This window comes from Aquarana catesbeiana, linkage group LG06, assembly GCF_042186555.1.
Source record: "Aquarana catesbeiana isolate 2022-GZ linkage group LG06, ASM4218655v1, whole genome shotgun sequence".
Taxonomy (NCBI): Eukaryota; Metazoa; Chordata; class Amphibia; order Anura; family Ranidae; genus Aquarana; species Aquarana catesbeiana.
Window position 1 is genome coordinate 49,817,042 of NC_133329.1, and position 20,699 is coordinate 49,837,740.

General features: G+C 42.8%; 1 protein-coding gene across 1 annotated transcript in view; it reads left to right on the forward strand.

The window, feature by feature from the left end:
* LOC141148387 (interferon-induced very large GTPase 1-like) overlaps positions 1 to 20,699 on the forward strand; it is a 60,210-nt gene that overhangs the window by 30,514 nt on the left and 8,997 nt on the right. The window lies entirely within an intron of this gene.

Below are 20,699 nucleotides of genomic sequence, written 5' to 3' on the forward strand. Positions count from 1 at the left end.
AGGGTTTAGCTAATGCTGCAGTCATCAAATCTTTAAAAGAAGCTTAGAGCATGGACTGTAGGTTAGACAACTCTCCAGGACCAGTTTGGAAACTAAGACCACCCAATCATCATCGATTGGTGCCAAGAGCAGAGGAGACACTGTGACTCTAGTGGAGGTAGTGCAGGCTGAATCTCTAGGCCACTGTAATGCCTCGTACACACGATCACACATTCCGACAACAAAATCCATGGATTTTTTCCGACGGATGTTGGCTCAAACTTGTTTTGCCTACACACGGTCACACACGGTGACGTACGACGAGTCGAGAAAATTGAAGTTCAATAGCCAGTTCGGCTCTTCTGCTTGATTCCTAGCATGTGTGGAACTTTGTGCGTTGGAATTATGTACACATGATCGGAATTTCCGACAACGGATTTTGTTGTCGGAAAATTTGAGATCCAGATCTCAAATTTTGTGTGACGGAAATTCTGACGGAAAATGTCCCATGGAGCCTACACACGGTTGGAATTTCCAACAACAAGCTCCCATCGAACATTTCCCGTCGGAAAATCCAATCGTGTGTACGTGGCATGTGAATGTCTCCATTTTTCTGCTTCACCAAAGTCAGCTTGAATAAACTTCAGCGAGTAGTAAGTAAACTAACCCCACTATAAGAAACTGACTGGTAGCTGAAAAAGGAGAAAAACTGGTACCTTGGGGCTGAGCTGAGTTCATGCATGCCCCCCCTTTTCTCTCTTTCTTCTCCAGTATGTGCTCAGGTATGTGTTCATTAACTCTCCCAACGTCCCATGCTAATAGCAATTCCTCTCTCCCCTCCACCCCCTTCTGTGATCAGCTTCCTCTCCCCCTCCTCTATTCCTCCCGGGACACAAGTAGATGTAGTTGTTCCTCCTTTACTCTTCTCTCCCACCCACAGTCAGCTGCCATGTTACCTTCTCCTTCTGTCTGTGACTCTATCAGAGAGATTTCCCCTCTCTTCCTATTCATGCAATGGCTGTACAAGTAATGGGGTTTGCAGTTGTCACTGGGAAAGGAAGGTATACAGAGCAATAAAAACATTGTCACAGGTTATTCAATTTCTCCACAATACTAAAAAATTGTGTTTTTCTTTTAGTCTGTTCCTATGTTGGATACATTTCCAATTCCTTTTTGGCAGTGAGTGAAAATCTCGTCATTAGACATACAAAAGCCAATAAGAACCTGATAGAGGTTCTAACCTTTCCTCAATCCATTCAAAACCACATTAAGAGATCTGGTTGGTGTTGCACTTTAGGGCTAGTTTACACCAGTGTTACTCTCTGAAGAGCAATTCACTCTGAAGATCCTCCTCGCAGACTATTTTAACTCCTTATACCCTGCACTAGCATGCCACAACTGTGTGCAATTCATGTAGTTGTGGGGTGTCCCCCCAATCAGTTGAATGGATTGCATTCAGTGGGTGGTATTGCCCAGTGAATGCAAAAGTGCTGTGCTGCAATGCGAAGCATCACGACCGTGCCATATGAACTTCTTCCTTCACTGCCTTTGCAGCAAATGGGGGAGCAGTTGGGGTGGTAAATATGCATATCAGCCACCCATTTTTGCTGCCTCCAAACAAGGCCTTAAGGCTCTGCACACCCTTCCTTAATTGTAAAGTTAAATCTTTTTGCATTTCCCTTTCCTATTTCCTCACTAATTCCATTGGTGAAACAAAACCTTTCTGTATTCACTCTTATTTTAGTCCCAGTGACAGTAGCTGGGTCTCTGTGCTTCTCATTGCAATTCAGGAAGATCATGGCTGGTAAGAGGGGCAGACAGGGTCCTGTACACAGTTTCCTGAAAACATCACAGCACCCTATCACCATACTCCTCTCAAGACCCTTCAGAACTGATGCAAGCAGTGGGCTGGCATTTGGGAAGAGGTATGCAAATATCAAACTGCCTTAAAGTGGTTGTAAAGGTTAAAGGTTTTTAACCTTCATGTATTCTATGCATGAAGGTAAAAAACCTTCAATATTCAGCTCCCCCCCACCCCGGATCCTGACCCAGCGATGTGTGCAAGGCTCTCCCGGGTATCACCCTTCTGATTGGCTGAGATGCAATGTCAATCACAGCCAGTGAGACGGGATCGGGGGGCGAGGCTGAGCCAGGCTCTCTGTATCTTATGGACGCAGAGAGCCGTCTCAGCAAGCCACTTGCCCCCACAGCAAGTGGCTTGCTATAATGGGCACTCGGCAAGGGGAAATGGGCCCAGAACGCTGGCAGGGGACCCAAGAAGAGGAGGATCAGAGCTGCTCTGTACGGAACCACTACACAGAGCAGGTAAGTATAACATGATTGTTATTTTTTTTTAATAAAAATGTTCCGTTTACAATCACTTTGATATCAGGATGACAGTCTGGAGGAGTGGACATTCCTATGTAGGTTGTATTTGCATGCAGACCTCCCCAAATAACATCCACATGTGATGCTGAACCTCCATGATTAAAAAAAATAATATCCAAAGAATGAAAGGGGTGGGACAGTCATTCAGGTTTAATGCTTATTGTGAGAAGCTCACAGTGTGCAGTGAAATCAGAATAAGCAATTTCAGTAATGCTATGTTTAGGGGCATAAGTAGAAATCACAATACCCTTTATGTAGATATTAATGTCCCATCATTAGCAGGTGGTCTATACTGTAACAAATAAATATACAAAAAAAGCAGCGCAGGTTACAATATAAATGGAAAACCCAGTGCAAATCATCACATTAGTCCTTTGAGCAATATTGCAGCTCCTGGTGAGAGATGTATAGTCATATGTAGGGCAGCCTTGCAAAAGGAGGTGAAGCCACTCCAATATATGAAAAAGAAAAAACAGCAAAAAGGCGCCTCTTAGTTAGATTGTAGTATTTAATGACAATAAGGGCATTAAAAACACTCACATTTCATGACATGTTAGTCCGGTGCAAGGGATAGCAGTGACAGCCATAGATGATCTCTGCAGCAGTAGGTGGAAGGAAGCCTTGTTCTTCTGTATTGTCTGCCGTTAGTAGAGCGTATACTTCCGGGATCCGACCGGGATCTAGAACGAGGCTTGCACCTCAGCCAAGTGATGGTATTAAGGGCTGGAACGCAGAGTCAGTGGTATGCGCTGTAGTGCCGTTAAGCAACGAGTTTCCGAGCATGCGCCGTGGGGCGCGCTCCTTTATCAAGCTAGGGGAGAAGGATAATGTGCGGCCTATTTAAGTGCTTCCTCAGCACTGCCACCTAATGATAGAGACTTATATTGCAAGGATACAACTAAGTCGTCCATAATGAAAAGTGAAGGGATAGGGAAAAGATTGGAGATTTAAAATATAAACATTTACATTTGGTTGAACTACATTAGGTCAATATAGCTCTCATTTCTGACCCAAGTATGTACATGCATGTATGTCAAAACGCCCTATACACACATGTATACGCTCAAAAGAAATCACACACAAATGCACATGTGAGGAGTATACATATACATGAATGCATATGTATATATGTGGGAAAATATCAAATATAAGTAATAAATAAATTTTATAAGGTTATAAAATTATATATATGGTACACACACTAAGCTTTAAGGGAAAATGATTAAATAAAAATTATAAAGGGTATAAAATGTTATAAAAGGTATGATGGATCTAAACATCCATACATGTATATATATGTATAGACGCATACATACATGCATTCACATAATGAAAATAAATTTAAATAAAATTAGAATAAAACCCCTCAAGGTGATAAATCACTAAAAATACATCAATAAAATTCATTACTGTTTTGAGTAGCAGGGATATTCTCTGATATTGTGGTTACTGATAGGGATAAAAAAGCGAAGATCAATATTTATTATAAAACTTTACAGAATGGTAGATATTTCTAACTCTTTATTGATTCCACCCGGATTTAAAGTGTCCAAGGAATAAATCCAGAAGGTTTCTCGTTCGCATAACCTATAGAATCTCTCTGCTGCTGGAAGATTCCTAGGTATTTGTTCTATAACCCATACTTCGAGACCTTCTGTTGATTTGACGTGATATTCACAAAAATGGCGTGGTACGCTGTGTTTGTCTCTACCGCCTTCTATTTTTCTCCTGTGTTCGCCAAATCTTTGTCTTAGGGGGCGTATAGTGCGCCCCACATACATAAGATTGCAAGGACAACTGAGGCCATACACCACGAAGTCAGAACCACAATTGTAAAAATCGCTCAGTGTGTATGTTTTGCCTTTTGTGGAAAAATCTTTTTTTCCATGTTTTACAAAGCTACATGTTTTACACATTACATTTTTGCACTGGAACATGCCCTTAAGTGGAATCATATGGGCCTGTGCTGGTGCAATTTGTTTTACTGACTTTAATTTGCTCGGTGCGATTTTATTTTTAATGTTGGGAGCTTTTCTGTATGTAATTCTAGGGTAATCTGGCAAAACTGGTTTTAAGTATGGATCCTCAAGAAGGATTGGCCAGTATTTCTTGAAGATGGCTTCCATTTTTAGAAAAATTGGTATGGAACCTGGTAATGAAGCGTCCAGATTGATTAACACTCTCATCATTTTTGTGGTGGGCGGAAGGTATATGCTGTAGATAGTATTTTTGGGCCTGATCTACTAATGATTCGGGGTAGCCTTTATCTTTAAGTTTATTTTTAAGTAAATGACTTTGTTCTAAATAGTCAGATATTTTGGTGCAATTTCTCCGTAGTCGGCAAAATTGTCCCTTGGGGATGTTGTCTTTCCATTTTTTGTAATGACAACTCTTATAATGTAACAGAGAGTTTCCTGCTGTAGGTTTGAAAAAATTCCTAGCATGTATTTTATTATGCTCATGGTAAAGGTCGAGATCTAGAAATGCAAGTTTCTCCTTATCCATCACTTGGGTAAAACTCAGGCCATGGGGGTTACTATTACAATGGGAAACAAACTCACTGGCGACATCATCTGCACCATCCCAGATTATTATGATGTCGTCAATGAATCGCCCATAAAAAATTAGATGTTTGTGATATGGATTGTTGTGCCAAATGTATCTGTGTTCCCATAGTCCCATTGCCAAATTTGCGTAGGAAGGCGCGAAATTGGCTCCCATGGCTGTTCCTTGGACCTGTAGGTAGTACTGATCATCAAATACAAAATAATTGTGTGTCAGGCAATACCTGGCACAATACATGTGTGTATAGGGCGTTTTGACATACATGCATGTACATACTTGGGTCAGAAATGACAGCTTTATTGACCTAATGTAGTTCAACCAAATGTAAATGTTTATATTTTAAATCTCCAATCTTTTCCCTATCCCTTCACTTTTCATTATGGACGACTTAGTTGTATCCTTGCAATATAAATCTCTATCATTAGGTGGCAGTGCTGAGGAAGCACTTAAATAGGTCGCACATTATCCTTCTCCCCTAGCTTGATAAAGGAGCGCGCCCCACGGCGCATGCTCGGAAACGCGTTGCTTAACGGCACTACAGCGCATACCACTGACTCTGCGTTCCAGCCCTTAATACCATCACTTGGCTGAGGTGCAAGCCTCGTTCTAGATCCCGGTCAGATCCCGGAAGTATACACTCTACTAACGGCAGACAATACAGAAGAACAAGGCTTCCTTCCACCTACTGCTGCAGAGATCATCTATGGCTGTCACTGCTATCCCTTGCACAGGACTAACATGTCATGAAATGTGAGTGTTTTTAATGCCCTTATTTTCCTGTATACACATATATTCGTGATTGTAAGTGATATTAATATTAGAATAATAATTACCATTGGAGTTAACAACCAGTGAAAGGTATTGGTTACTGTAGAGGACATTCCACTAAATATATCCCACCAATGTGGTGCAGTATCCTGTTGTATCTGTGAGGAAAGATGCACTAGTCTACCTTTGTCAATAATTGCGGATACAAGGTTATTTTGTAGGGTATGTTCTAGTGTTTCTATGTGTTGTCTTAACAACTCTGATTGTTCCAAAACTTGTTTTAGTGGGTCTAAAGAAATTATAAAGGGTGTAGTGTCAGTGAGATTATGTACCTCATAGACTGAAGAGAATACCTTATCGGCGTCTGGTTCAAAAAGATAGGTGTCGTTACCCCATTGTAATATTTTAATCTTTTTTGTACATCCCGCAAACGGCGACGATTTATTTAATGTTGACATGGTGCGGTTGTCATTAGTAATGATACAAATATGCTGGGGTCCTATTTCTATGAATCTATTGTTCACATTTATCGGTGTTCTTTGTATTTTGCATATGCTAGTTTGGTATTTTAACAAGCAAGGTTCATATACTGGGGAACTTCTGCCACACACTATCCCCTTATTAGTTCCTTCACATAGAGTTAAATCATGGGTTCTGTTTCCTTCATCTACATATTTCCCATATATTTCTGGATACCAAAACTCGTCTTTAATTACTAGTGGCATGACCACTATTTTACACATTTCCATTACATCTGCTACCCGGTATGCTTCGAACCTTCCTACACACCATTTCTCCTCACATTCTATCTTATCCCCTTTTACTTGGAACCATACACCATCGTCAGTTAAACCCTTAAAATATTTCATCCAGGTATGATAATTTCCCAACTGTAGTTCAGTCCTGGCCCTATTTATTTGTATATGATAGGATAAGAGGTTAAAAGAGCACTGTGTGAAATTTACAAACTGTTGATTTTGATTCCACAGCTGGAGCTCTGCTCCTATCGTGTGATTTATTAACCCTCCCAAAAATTGTAATAAGGGTATTTCTTGCAATTGGGTTTCAAAAGTGGTGGGTAACCATTTGCTTGTGATAGTCAAGCTGTCAGCTATGTGTCCCCCTGCGTGCTTCCATCTGTTGTTCATTTCTTCTATTTCGACCGAGTTTAAAATTCCCATCCCTGTACCTGTCAGTCCCAATAGTGTGTCGTACCATTCTCGTTTATACCTACACTCCGGTATCGGGGGAAAGGTGATATTGAATTTTATTTTTGTTTTCTGTTGTGATGTTGATACATTTATGCAAGTGTTTGGTACGGGTGTTAATATGGAAGATTCAATTGTTGGCGTTACTTCTTCCTCCATTTGTATGTGAAACCCATAGGTCTGTGCCATCCAGTAACACCCATCAACTCTCTCTTCCCTCCACCAAGAGGCACAGAGGAAAGTACTGGATTGATTAACGGTAATATCTGTCAGATTAAACATCCCTTCGGTTATATTCCCTCCTTCTGCCATGACTGTTAATATTTGGTACATTTGTCCCACTACCCATTCCCGGGCTTGTTTCCATGTCTTTGAAAGGGATTTTTTATGACACCTATGGTTCTTACTATTGTTAAAGGGGAAACCCATATTATCGTTCCACTGGAAAGTTACAGTTACTTCTGAGAGGGGGTCTGCCTGTATCCATGCTATACCTACATCTACATGAAACGGTCGCCTATGACCTTCAACAGTATAATTACCCACAGTGTAATCCTTATTTATCTCATATCCTGATACATTTGCCACTTTAGGGTCATCTATGCTCCATTCGAAAGTCATTGTTTTCTCTTTTCCTTCCAGCTTTACTGAGGTGGCTGTGGTCAAGAGTACTTGGTAAGGACCTTCAAACCTGGGTTCCAATGTCTTTCTGGTGTGTTTCTTTACATATACATAATCCCCTGGTAGCAGCGTATGTGTACCTGTTATTGAATTAGGGTCTGGAAGAGAAGAATACACACTTTTGTGGATCTTAGTTAGACGTTGTTGTAATTGTATCACATATGCAGTCAAACTATCACATTGCAATTGCATACTCTGTGGAAAGTATAAACCTAATCTAGGTGCATTCCCAAAAAGTATTTCGTATGGGGATAATCCTGTTTTTCCTGTTGGAGTATACCTTATAGAGAATAAAGCCAGAGGCAGGCATTCTGGCCAAGGCTTGTTTAACTCTTGCATGGCTTTTTGTATTTTTAGCTTTATTGTCCCATTTACTCTCTCCACTGATCCTGAACTCTGTGGGTGGTAAGGGGTGTGAAAACTTTGTTGAACCCCTAACATGGTCATCACATTCTGCATGATTTCTCCTGTAAAGTGTGTCCCCCTATCTGATTCTATGGTTTCAGGAAGACCAAACCTAGGTATTAACTCAGTGATCAGTTTCTTAGCTGTGGCTTTAGCTGTAGCCGATTTTACTGGATAACTTTCGGGCCAACCTGAGAATAAATCGATACACACGAGGACAAATTCAAAAGGGCCGCTCTTAGGCATTTGTATGTAATCAATTTGCAGTCTCTGGAAGGGGTATTGGGCCCAGACCTGGTGTTTTCGTGGGGTTTTTACTCTCTGTCCTGGGTTATTCAGGAGACAGATTTGGCAGGCTGCACAGTAGTTTCTTGCAGTGCTACTGAATCCAGGGGCGAGCCATCCTTGGTTCAAAATCCTATACATGGAATTGGAACTGACATGTGTGGGTAGGTGAACTGCCGCTGCCATTGCTGGGTACAGAGAGGCAGGTAGGCATATTTTGCCCCCTTCCCTCCATACATTGTCAAGGTCTGGTGCTGCTCCCATTCTGACCCACTTATCTTTCTCGCTCTCCCCTGCTTGCTCCTGTAATTTACTCAGCTGCTGCCATGTTGGTTCTGGGATACACACCTCTACCGCTGCTAAGGTCTCAGGGCTTCCTTCCCCTAGAGCTGCCTGTTTTGCAGTCAAATCTGCAAATGCATTTCCTTTTGCCTCAATTGTTTTTGCGCTCGTGTGTGCCGCTATCTTCATGATGGCCACTCGTTTAACCTTTTGAAGATTGTTCAGGACTCTCTTAATCCCTTCTCCATGTTTTACAGGTGTACCTGCTGCTGTCAGATAACCTCTAGCCTTCCATATGTGGCCATAATCATGCGCTACGCCATAAGCGTAAGCGGAGCCAGTGTAAATATTCCCTTCTCGTTCTTTTAAGTATTCTAGGGCTTGTTCTAAAGCTTTTAATTCTGCTTCTTGTGCTGACATGTGGGCTGGTAAGGGCTGTGCGTCAATCACCTGTGTATCAGTCACTACGGCATAACCTGTGTGATATCTACCCTTGTCATCAGCAAACCTACTGCCATCTATGTACAAAGTGTGCTCAGCATTTAAAATTGGTGTATCTGTAACACGTGGAAATCCCATTGTCTCCTGTTCCATGAGCTGAAAACAATCGTGTTCATCTACTTGTTTAAACAAAAGAGTGTCAGGTACCTCATTTCCTTTCTCACTAGTACTATTAGCACTATTATTCCCCCTTGCCAAATCTGGTGACTGAAGAGGCAAAAAGGTAGCCAAATTTAAGGTTGTACAGCGCTGAAAAGTAACATTTGGAGGTAAGAGTAAAGTACACTGTAACCTTAATTGCCTAGCCATTGAAATGTGTTTGGGCTGTACCTGAGACAAGATTGCATGTATGTCATGTGTGGTATGCACTACAACTGGATTGTCTAGAACAATCTCTGATGACTTATCTATGATAATTGACACTGCAGCTACCGCCCGTACACAGGACGGTGAACCTCTAGATACTGGATCTAATGCTGCTGAAAAGTAAGCGACTGGTCTTTGTTTTACATGTGCCTGTGTCAGAACACCTGTGGCGTGTCCAGTGATCTCAGCAACGTACAGATTAAATATCTTAGTATAATCTAAAGTGATAAATGACACTTAACCACTTCAGCCCCGGAAGGTTTTACCCCCTTCCTGACCAGAGCACTTTTTACAATTCGGCACTGCGTCGCTTTAACTGCTAATTGCGCGGTCATGCAATGCTGTACCCAAACGAAATTTGCGTCCTTTTCTTCCCACAAATAGAGCTTTCTTTTGATGGTATTTGATCACCTCTGCCGTTTTTATTTTTTGCGCTATACACAGAAAAAGACCGAAAATTTTGAAAAAAAATGATATTTTCTACTTTTTGTTCTAAAAAAAATCCAATAAACTCAATTTTAGTCATACATTTAGGCCAAAATGTATTCGGCCACATGTCTTTGGTAAAAAAAATGTCAATAAGTGTATATTTATTGGTTTGCGCAAAAGTTATAGCGTCTACAAACTAGGGTACATTTTCTGGAATTTACACAGCCTTTAATTTATGACTGCCTATGTCGTTTCTTGAGGTGCTAAAATGGCAGGGCAGTACAAAACCCCCACAAATGACCCCATTTTGGAAAGAAGACACCCCAAGGAATTTGCTGAGAGGCATGTTGAGCCCATTGAATATTCATTTTTTTTGTCCCAAGTGATTGAATAATGACAAAAAAAAAAAAAAATTACAAAAAGTTATGATATATATATACTAAATGATATATTGCTCACACAGGCCATGGGCATATGTGGAATTGCACCCCAAAATACATTTAGCTGCTTCTCCTGAGTATGGGGATACCACATGTGTGGGACTTTTTGGGAGCCTAGCCGCGTACGGGGCCCCGAAAACCAATCACTGCCTTCAGGATTTCTAAGGGCGTACATTTTTGATTTTACTCCTCACTACCTATCACAGTTTTGAAGGCCATAAAATGCCCAGATGACATAAAACACCCCCAAATGACCCCATTTTGGAAAGTAGACACCCCAAGCTATTTGCTTTGAGGCATGTTGAGTCCATGGAATGTTTTATATTTTGACACAAGTTGCGGGAAAGTGACAAATTTTTTTTTTTTTTTTTTTTTTTTGCACAAAGTTGTCACTAAATGATATATTGCTCACACAGGCCATGGGCATATGTGGAATTGCACCCCAAAATACATTTAGCTGCTTCTCCTGAGTATGGGGATACCACATGTGTGGGACTTTTTGGGAGCCTAGCCGCGTACAGGACCCCGAAAACCAATCACCGCCTTCAGGATTTCTAAGGGCGTACATTTTTGATTTTACTCCTCACTGCCTATCACAGTTTCGGAGGCCATGGAATGCCCAGGTGGCACAAACCCCCCCCAAATGACCCCATTTTGGAAAGTAGACACCCCAAGCTATTTTCTGAGAGGCATGGTGAGTATTTTGCAGCTCTCATTTGTTTTTGAAAATAAAGAAAGACGAGAAAAAAAAAATTTTTTTTTCTTTTTTCAATTTTCAAAACTTTGTGACAAAAAGTGAGGTCTGCAAAATACTCACTATACCTCTCATCAAATAGCTTGGGGTGTCTACTTTCCAAAATGGGGTCATTTGGGTTTTTTTTTTGCCACCTGGGCATTCCATGGCCTCCGAAACTGTGATAGGCGGTGAAGAGTGAAATCAAAAATTTACGGCCTTAGAAAGCCTGAAGGCGGTGCTTGGTTTTCGGGGTCCCGTACGCGGCTAGGCTCCCAAAAAGTCTCACACATGTGGTATCCCCGTACTCAGGAGAAGCAACAGAATGTATTTTGGGGTGTAATTTCACATATTCCCATGGCATGTTTGAGCAATATATCATTTAGTGACAACTTTGCGCAAAAAAATTTAAAAAAAATAAAAAATTGTCTCTTTCCCGCAACTTGTGTCACAATATAAATTATTCCATGGACTCAACATGACTCTCAGCAAATAGCTTGGGGTGTCTACTTTCCAAAATGGGGTCATTTGGGGGGGTTTTGAACTGTCCTGGGATTTTATGCACAACATCTAGAAGCTTATGTCACACATCACCCACTCTTCTAACCACTTGAAGACAAAGCCCTTTCTGACACTTATTATTTACATAAAAAAATAATTTTTTTTTGCAAGAAAATTACTTTGAACCCCCAAACATTATATATATTTTTTAAAGCAAATGCCCTACAGATTAAAATGGTGGGTGTTTCATTTTTTTTTTTCACACAGTATTTGCGCAGCGATTTTTCAAATGCATTTTTTGGGGAAAAAACACACTTTTTTACATTTTAATGCACTAAAACACACTATATTGCCCAAATGTTTGATGAAATAAAAAAGATGATCTTAGGCCGAGTACATGGATACCAAACATGACATGCTTTAAAATTGCGCACAAACGTGCAGTGGCGACAAACTAAATACATTTTTAAAAGCCTTTAAAAGCCTTTACATGTTACCACTTTAGATTTACAGAGGAGGTCTACTGCTAAACTTACTGCCCTCGATCTGACCTTCGCGGCGATACCTCACATGCATGGTGCAATTGCTGTTTACATTTGACGCCAGACCGACGCTTGCGTTCGCCTTAGCGCGAGAGCAGGGGGGACAGGGGTGCTTTTTTTTTTTTTTTTTTTTTTTTTTTCTTTATTATTATTATTTTTTTATCTTATTTTTAAACTGTTCCTTTCATTTTTTTTTTTTTTTTTAAACATTTTTATTGTTATCTCAGGGAATGTAAATATCCCCTATCATAGCAATAGGTAGTGACAGGTACTCTTTTTTGCAAAAATTGGGGTCTATTAGACCCTAGATTTCTCCTCTGCCCTCAAAGCATCTGACCACACCAAGATCGGTGTGATAAAATGCTTTCCCAATTTCCCAATGGCGCTGTTTACATCCGGCGAAATCTAAGTCATAAAATGCTCGTAGCTTCCGGTTTCTTAGGCCATAGAGATGTTTGGAGCCACTCTGGTCTCTGATCAGCTCTATGGTCAGCTGGCTGAATCACCGGCTGCATTCTCAGGTTCCCTGTTGAGACAGGAGAGCCAGAGAAAAACACGGAAGACGTTGGGGGGGCATTCCCTCCCACTGCTTGTAAAAGCAGTCTAGAGGCTAATTAGCCGCTAGGATTGCTTTTACATGAAAGCTGACCGCTGGCTGAAAAGAATGATACCAAGATGATACCTAAACCTGCAGGCATCATTCTGGTATAACCACTCAAAGTCGTGAATGGCGTACCTGAAGACAAAAAAATGGTTAACAATAAAGCACAGTAAACGGTAAGGTATAAAAAATTGCATACCTGAAAAGCAAACATGATAAAACATAATAACAATAAAACATTGCAGAATAGAATACAGTAAAAAAGAGCAGAACAATAGAGAGAGAGAATAGAAAGAGAGAAAGAACAATAAAACGACAACTATTTTTTTTTTATTTTATATTTTTGTATGTTTTTTTTTTTTTTTTTTACACTTTTTTTTGTAACTAACTTTTATAACTGTAACCGGTTCCAGGTTCGGGTCTCTCAAAATGCGATGGCATCTTGGGAGACCCTGTGAAAGTGTGCCTAGTCTGTGCAATGCTGTACCCTACGCTAATAGTCAACTAGTGCATGGTAGCGTTCAAAACATTCACCAATGCAAAGACCAGGATTGTCAGGACAGGAGGGACAATAATAGCGGGTGTCACGTCTATATCCGCGCTTGCTGCAGACATGACATCTTTTTTGGGGGGGTTCGTTGGGTAGGGGTACTCGGGAGGACATAAAAATGCCTCTCATGCAGCTGACTGCATTTGGTTGGGGATGTGAATGGGGGAAGTACGGGCGCTGCAGAAGTGGTGGGTTCCCAATTAGGATTGGCGAATGCAGCAGGAAGGGCACTATGGGCACGACGGGCCTGTGTTTGTCTTTTTGGTGGCAGCGGGACACTACTTGTGCTTGCCACCTCACCAGCTTGAACTGCACTTATGGGACTCGCCACGTCACCAAGTGTTACTGCAGTGCTGGTTTGACTACGACCGGGGTGTACTAGGCCGCTGGTGCTTGCCAGTTCACCAAAACGCTACCAAAAAAACTGTTAGCGATCGCAGGGATCAGGCCTGACTCTGCGAATGCTGCAGTTATGCGTTTAGTGTTTTGTAAGTGACAGTGATCGATCGATACTGCACTTGGGTGGGCTGGGCTGGGCTGGGCCGGGCGGAGGGGCAAAACGCAGGTGCTAGCAGGTATCTGGGCTGATCCCGCTAACACTGCGTGTTTGGGAACCCTAAACTGCTGGGGACGCTAGTATAGATCTGATCGGATCAGATATTGATCCGTTCAGATACTATACCACTAAGGGAGGTGTACGGTGCGTGCGTGGGTGTTAGCGGTACTGGCGCTAATCTGACGCTGCCTGGGGCTGGTGCTTGCCAGTTCACCAAAACGCTACCAAAAAAACTGTTAGCGATCGCAGGGATCAGGCCTGACTCTGCGAACGCTGCAGTTATGCGTTTAGTGTTTTGTAAGTGACAGTGATCGATCGATACTGCACTTGGGTGGGCTGGGCCGGGCGGAGGGGCAAAACGCAGGTGCTAGCGGGTATCTGGGCTGATCCCGCTAACACTGCGTTTTCGGGAACCCTAAACTGCTGGGGACGCTAGTATAGATCTGATTGGATCGGATATTGATCCATATAGATACTATACCACTAAGGGAGGCGTATGCTGCGTGCGTGGGTGTTAGCGGTACTGGCGCTAATCTGACGCTGCCTGGGGCGACGCATATCACCGCCGGGCGATCGGGGGGCTAAACCTTTATTCGGTAATAAACGGCGGGTGCCCTGACACTATAAAAAATAAACAAACTAACCAGCGTCACCCGTAACGGTTATACGGTGATCAGTGGTGAAAGGGTTAACTAGGGGGCAATCAAGGGGTTAAAACATTTATTAGATAGTATATGGGGGTCCCCAACGCTATAAAACGCTGACGGCGAACCTAAATATTTACGTCCCTAACTAGCGTCACCAGCGACACTAATACAGCGATCAGAAAAATGATCGCTTAGCAACACTGGTGACGGGGGTGATCAAGGGGTTAAAACTTTATTAGGGGGGTTAGGGGGGTATCCTAGACCTAAAGGGGGCCTAACACTCACTACCCTAACACACTAACTGTCACAAACTGACACTATGCAGTAATCAGAAAAAAAAAAAAAAAAAAAAAAAAAAACCTGCTTGGTGTCAGTTTGTGACAGGGGGGGGGGTGATCGGGGGGGGATCGGGGGGCGATCGGGGGGGGGGGATCGGGGTGTAATGTGTGCCTGGCATGTTCTACTGTGTGTGTTTGTGTTGTGCACTCACAGTTCAATCTTCTCTCCTCGGCCCGGAACGGAAAATACCGAGCCGAGGAGAGATGACATCATTTCCTCTGCCTCTGTGTACAATACAGAGGCAGGGAAATGATCCCATTGGCTGGGAGCGATCGCGAGGGGGGGGCCACGAATGGATGGCCTCCCCCTCACCACCGATCGCCGGGGGACATTTTCCGACCGCCGCAGGCACCGGGGGGGGGTCCGATCGGACCCCCCACCCGCGGGCAGGCAGGGACGTACGGGTACGCCCTTTTGCCTGCCCGTGCCGCTCTGTCGACGTACATCGTCGTGCGGCGGTCGGCAAGTGGTTAAGCTATTTCTGTAAGCATATACGGTACAATTTTCAAACAATCGTATAATGGCTGCATCAAAGCGCTAGCGTGTGGTATCCATTGTCTACAATATGACACGATACCTAAAAACATATGCAATTGTTTGAAATTCCGTGGGGGTAACATTCCTTTTATCACTTGAACCCTCTCCTCAGTGAGATGTCTTGTACCCTGTGATATACAATGTCCCAAAAAGATAACTTTTTCCTGACACACTTGTAACTTTTTCTTATTAACCTTGCAACCTTTTTCTGCCAAAAATCGCAACAAATTAAGGGTGGTGTGCAGGCTTTCAGTCTTTCACTTATCTGTGGAATTAATCCTTCCATAAACTGTCTATTGAAGGCTCAGATCGTGACTGGCAGCTCTCATCTGCCATCATACTTTCTATAGATAAGTAAAAGTCTGATACAGCCTGTCCTGGCATTTGTTTCATGGGTGATATTGACCCCCCCTCTTGTTGTTTTGCCTGACAGAAAGCTTCTAATCTAGCAATAAAAGGGGCCCTTGAGTCTATGTGTCTGACGTCTCCTGTCTCTAAATTGCCATCCCCCTCAGCTCGTCCTGCAGGTCTGTGTGGACCTATTTCTGCCATAAACTGGTTAAACAGGGCCAGAGTCATTTTGTGTCTGCATAGATCCTCCCCATCCTGCCAGGTCGCTTCATGTGTATTCATTAACTGTGTCACAAATCTACAAAAAGCAGCTGGCTTTGCTACCGGGTCTGGGGCGCTCTGTATTAATGCCATAAGGGTGTCTGCCAACCATGGTGCCCAAGTCCTTATTTGCATTCTACGAGTGACAGTAGGTGGGGCATTTGGATGGGCTGCTTGTCCAAATTCTGGATTGTTTACCTGAACAATGCGTGTATCAGTGCGTACGGGAGCTACAGTTTCTGGATGAGGTTTTTGTGCCCCACAATGCACACATTCTACTGCCCATTCTGGGTTTTGTGCTCCACAATCCTGACAAACCCATCCTCTCCCCTCAAGTACCGGATATATCTTGTGTGGTTTGCGTTCTACGTCAGTGTATGGGGGTGGGATGGCTGAGCTGGGAGCCTCGACATTTTTTGTTCTTCTATCTTTCATATCCCAACCATCACAATCTGGATTATACTTCCACCCCTCTTCTTTCGCTCTATTTGAGACCTTAATTAAGCATTGAACCTGACGCATCCATTGCTTCTCTAACATCTCTCCTTGTCTGTCCCTTTTTATTTCACTCCATACATCCGGGTCTAAACCCGCTGCTCCTTTCACCTTAAATTTACGAAGGACATCCTTTAAGTCCTGTGCTTCGGTTTTCCCATAAATGTTCTTAATTATCTGTGGCACCGTATAGTGTGCCACAATTCCCTGACGGGGTTTTGTGTTCCTCTGGCCCATTCTAACAGTCCTGCCTAGGTAGCGTGTGGGACACTTAGTGTACAATATAATGCGGCTACAACATATACAAGAATGAATAATTACTTTATATGCTAGCCCAATAACAAACCAGCTAAGTTACACTAGTTCCTCGTTGCCTTCCTCCTAGGGTGCTAGAATTCTAAAAACCTCTCCGGAATGAGATTTCTGAAATCGAATTACTTTATATGCTAGCCCAATAATAAATAATTACTTTATATGCTAGCCCAATAACAAACCAGAATGCGGCTACAACATATACAAAAATGCGGCTACAACATATACAAGCATTCCTTTAAGTGGCCAGGTATCCGACTAGATCTCCGGACTTTTGGAGACCTTATTCCCTCCCCGTATCTGGGAATCCCTCTCATACACTCTTATCCCTGCTTTATGGAGCAGACAGGGCTTATACTCTCAACCCATCTATGGTTTATGAGTTAGATGTGAGGTTAAGCATAAGCGTCAGACCCCCAAGCTCACAAGCCCTCAAGTTCCAAATCATGTGAGGTAAGGCGCATTCCGTTGCTTAGTTCGGCAATCCCCTTCTAACTCATACCATCCTTGACAAGGCTCATTCACTTTCTCAACAAGACAGACAAGACAGACAAGACAGACAAAACAAACAAATAATTCCAGCAATATAAACTAAAATATGCAGTAATTCTAGACTCACCACTACAGAGGCTGGTGTTTTAAAACCAGGAGAACCGTAACTGACAGAACGGATAGGCACAAATCAGGGGAGCACAGAATATAAGAAAAATAAAGCTTTTTCTTACCTGCGCAGGTTTTTTGATCTGTGGTTCCCGGAGTGCCTGTCCTTTTGTTCCGTCAGCGTAGCTCAGCCACCTCTTGTAGTATCATCGGTGAGTCCCTGTTCGGGCGCCAAATGTTAGATTCAACTTTTAAATAAATTGCTTTAAGTTTATATTGCTTTGTCAAATTATTGCTTCTCATAAAATCCCTGACCTTATCAGAAACAAGAAAGTGATCTCATCTATAGTAAATTAGGCAAATTTAGGCGGGATATTCAAGACTAGGGATGAGCCGAACACCCCCCTGTTCAGTTCGCACCAGAACATGCGAACAGGAAAAAAGTTTGTTCGAACAGGCGAACACTGTTAAAGTCTATGGGACACGAACATGAATAATCAAAAGTGCTAATTTTAAAGGCTAATATGCAAGTTATTGTCATAAAAAGTGTTTGGGGACCTGGGTCCTGCCCCAGGGGACATGGATCAATGCAAAAAAAAGTTTTAAAAACTGACATTTTTTCAGGAGCAGTGATTTTAATAATGCTTAAAGTCAAACAATAAAAGTGTAATATCTCTTTAAATTTCGTACCTGGGGGGTGTCTATAGTATGCCTGTAAAGGGGCGCATGTTTCCTGTGTTTAGAACAGTCTGACAGCAAAATGACATTTTGAAGGAAAAAACCCATTTAAAACTACCCGCGGCTATTGCATTGCCGACAATACACATAGAAGTTCATTGATAAAAACGGCATGGGAATTCCCCAAAGGGGAACCCCGAACCAAAATTTAAAAAAAAATGATGTGGGAGTCCCCCTTCGGGTCTGGTATGGATTTTAAGGGGAACCCCGCGCCAAAAAAAAAAAAAAAAACGGCGTGGGGTCCCCCCAAAAATCCATACCAGACCCTTATCCGAGCACGCAACCTGGCAGGCCGCAGGAAAAGAGGGGGGGATGAGAGTGCGCCCCCCCCTCCTGAACCGTACCAGGCCACATGCCCTCAACATTGGGAGGGTGCTTTGGGGTAGCCCTCCAAAACACCTTGTCCCCATGTTGACGAGGACAAGGGCCTCATCCCCACAACCCTGGCCGGTGGTTGTGGGGGTCTGCGGGCGGGGGGCTTATCGGAATCTGGAAGCCCCCTTTAACAAGGGGACCCCCAGATCCGCCCCCCCTGTGTGAAATGGTAAGGGGGTACTTACCCCTACCATTTCACTAAAAAACTGTCAAAAATGTTAAAAATGACAAGAGACAGTTTTTGACAATTCCTTTATTTAAATGCTTCTTCTTTCTTCTATCTTCCTTCATCTTCTGGTTCTTCTGGTTCTTCTGGCTCTTCTGGTTCTTCCTCCGGCGTTCTCGTCCAGCATCTCCTCCGCGGCGTCTTCTATCTTCTTCTCCTCAGGCCGCTCCGCACCCATGGCATGGGGGGGAGGCTCCCGCTCTTCTCTTCTTATTTTCTTCTCTTCTTCATTTTCTTCTCCGGGCCGCTCCGCACCCATGCTGGCATGGAGGGAGGCTCCCGCTGTGTGACGGCGCTCCTCGTCTGACAGTTCTTAAATAACGGGGGGCGGGGCCACCCGTTGACCCCACCCCCCTCTGACGCACGGTGACTTGACGGGACTTCCCTGTGACGCCACGGGGAATGCCACAGGGAAGTCCCGTCATGTCCCGTGCGTCAGAGGGGGGCGGGGTCACCGGGTGGCCCCATCCCCCGTTATTTAGGAATTGTCAGACGAGGAGCGTCGTCACACAGCGGGAGCCTCCCTCCTTAAGGGCATGTTCCAGTGCAAAAAAGTAATGTGTAAAACGTGTAGCTTTGTAGAACATGGAAAAAAAGATTTTTCCACAAAAGGCAAAACATACACACTGAGCGATTTTTACAATTGTGGTTCTGACTTTGTGGTGTATGGCCTCAGTTGTCCTTGCAATCTTATGTATGTGGGGCGCACTATACGCCCCCTAAGACAAAGATTTGGCGAACACAGGAGAAAAATAGAAGGCGGTAGAGACAAACACAGCGTACCACGCCATTTTTGGTAATATCACGCCAAATCAACAGAAGGTCTCGAAGTATGGGTTATAGAACAAATACCTAGGAATCTTCCAGCAGCAGAGAAATTCTATAGGTTATGCGAACGAGAAACCTTCTGGATTTATTCCTTGGACACTTTAAATCCGGATGGAATCAATGAAGAGTTAGAAATATCTACCATTCTGTAAAGTTTTATAATAAATATTGGTCTTCGCTTTTTTATCCCTATCAGTAACCACAATATCAGAGAATATCCCTGCTACTCAAAACAGTAATGAATTTTATTGATGTATTTTTAGTGATTTATCACCTTGAGGGGTTTTATTCTAATTTTATTTAAATTTATTTTCATTATGTGAATGCATGTATGTATGCGTCTATACATATATATACATGTATGGATGTTTAGATCCATCATATTCCCTTAAAGCTTAGTGTGTGTACCATATATATAATTTTATAACCTTATAAAATGTATTTATTACTTATATTTGATATTTTCCCACATATATACATATGCATTCATGTATATGTATACTCCTCACATGTGCATTTGTGTGTGATTTCTTTTGAGCGTATACATGTGTGTATAGGGCGTTTTGACATACATGCATGTACATACTTGGGTCAGAAATGAGAGCTATATTGACCTAATGTAGTTCAACCAAATGTAAATGTTTATATTTTAAATCTCCAATCTTTTCCCTATCCCTTCACTTTTCATTATGGACGACTTAGTTGTATCCTTGCAATATAAGTCTCTATCATTAGGTGGCAGTGCTGAGGAAGCACTTAAATAGGCCGCACATTATCCTTCTCCCCTAGCTTGATAAAGGAGCGCGCCCCACGGCGCATGCTCGGAAACGCGTTGCTTAACGGCACTACAGCGCATACCACTGACTCTGCGTTCCAGCCCTTAATACCATCACTTGGCTGAGGTGCAAGCCTCGTTCTAGATCCCGGTCAGATCCCGGAAGTATACGCTCTACTAACGGCAGACAATACAGAAGAACAAGGCTTCCTTCCACCTACTGCTGCAGGGATCATCTACGGCTGTCACTGCTATCCCTTGCACCGGACTAACATGTCATGAAATGTGAGTGTTTTTAATGCCCTTATTGTCATTAAATACTACAATCTAACTAAGAGGCGCCTTTTTGCTGTTTTTTCTTGGTCTATACTGTAACCCTATTATAATTCCTTTAACACAGGGGATCAAAGGAGGGCAGCTTATAATTCACTCATA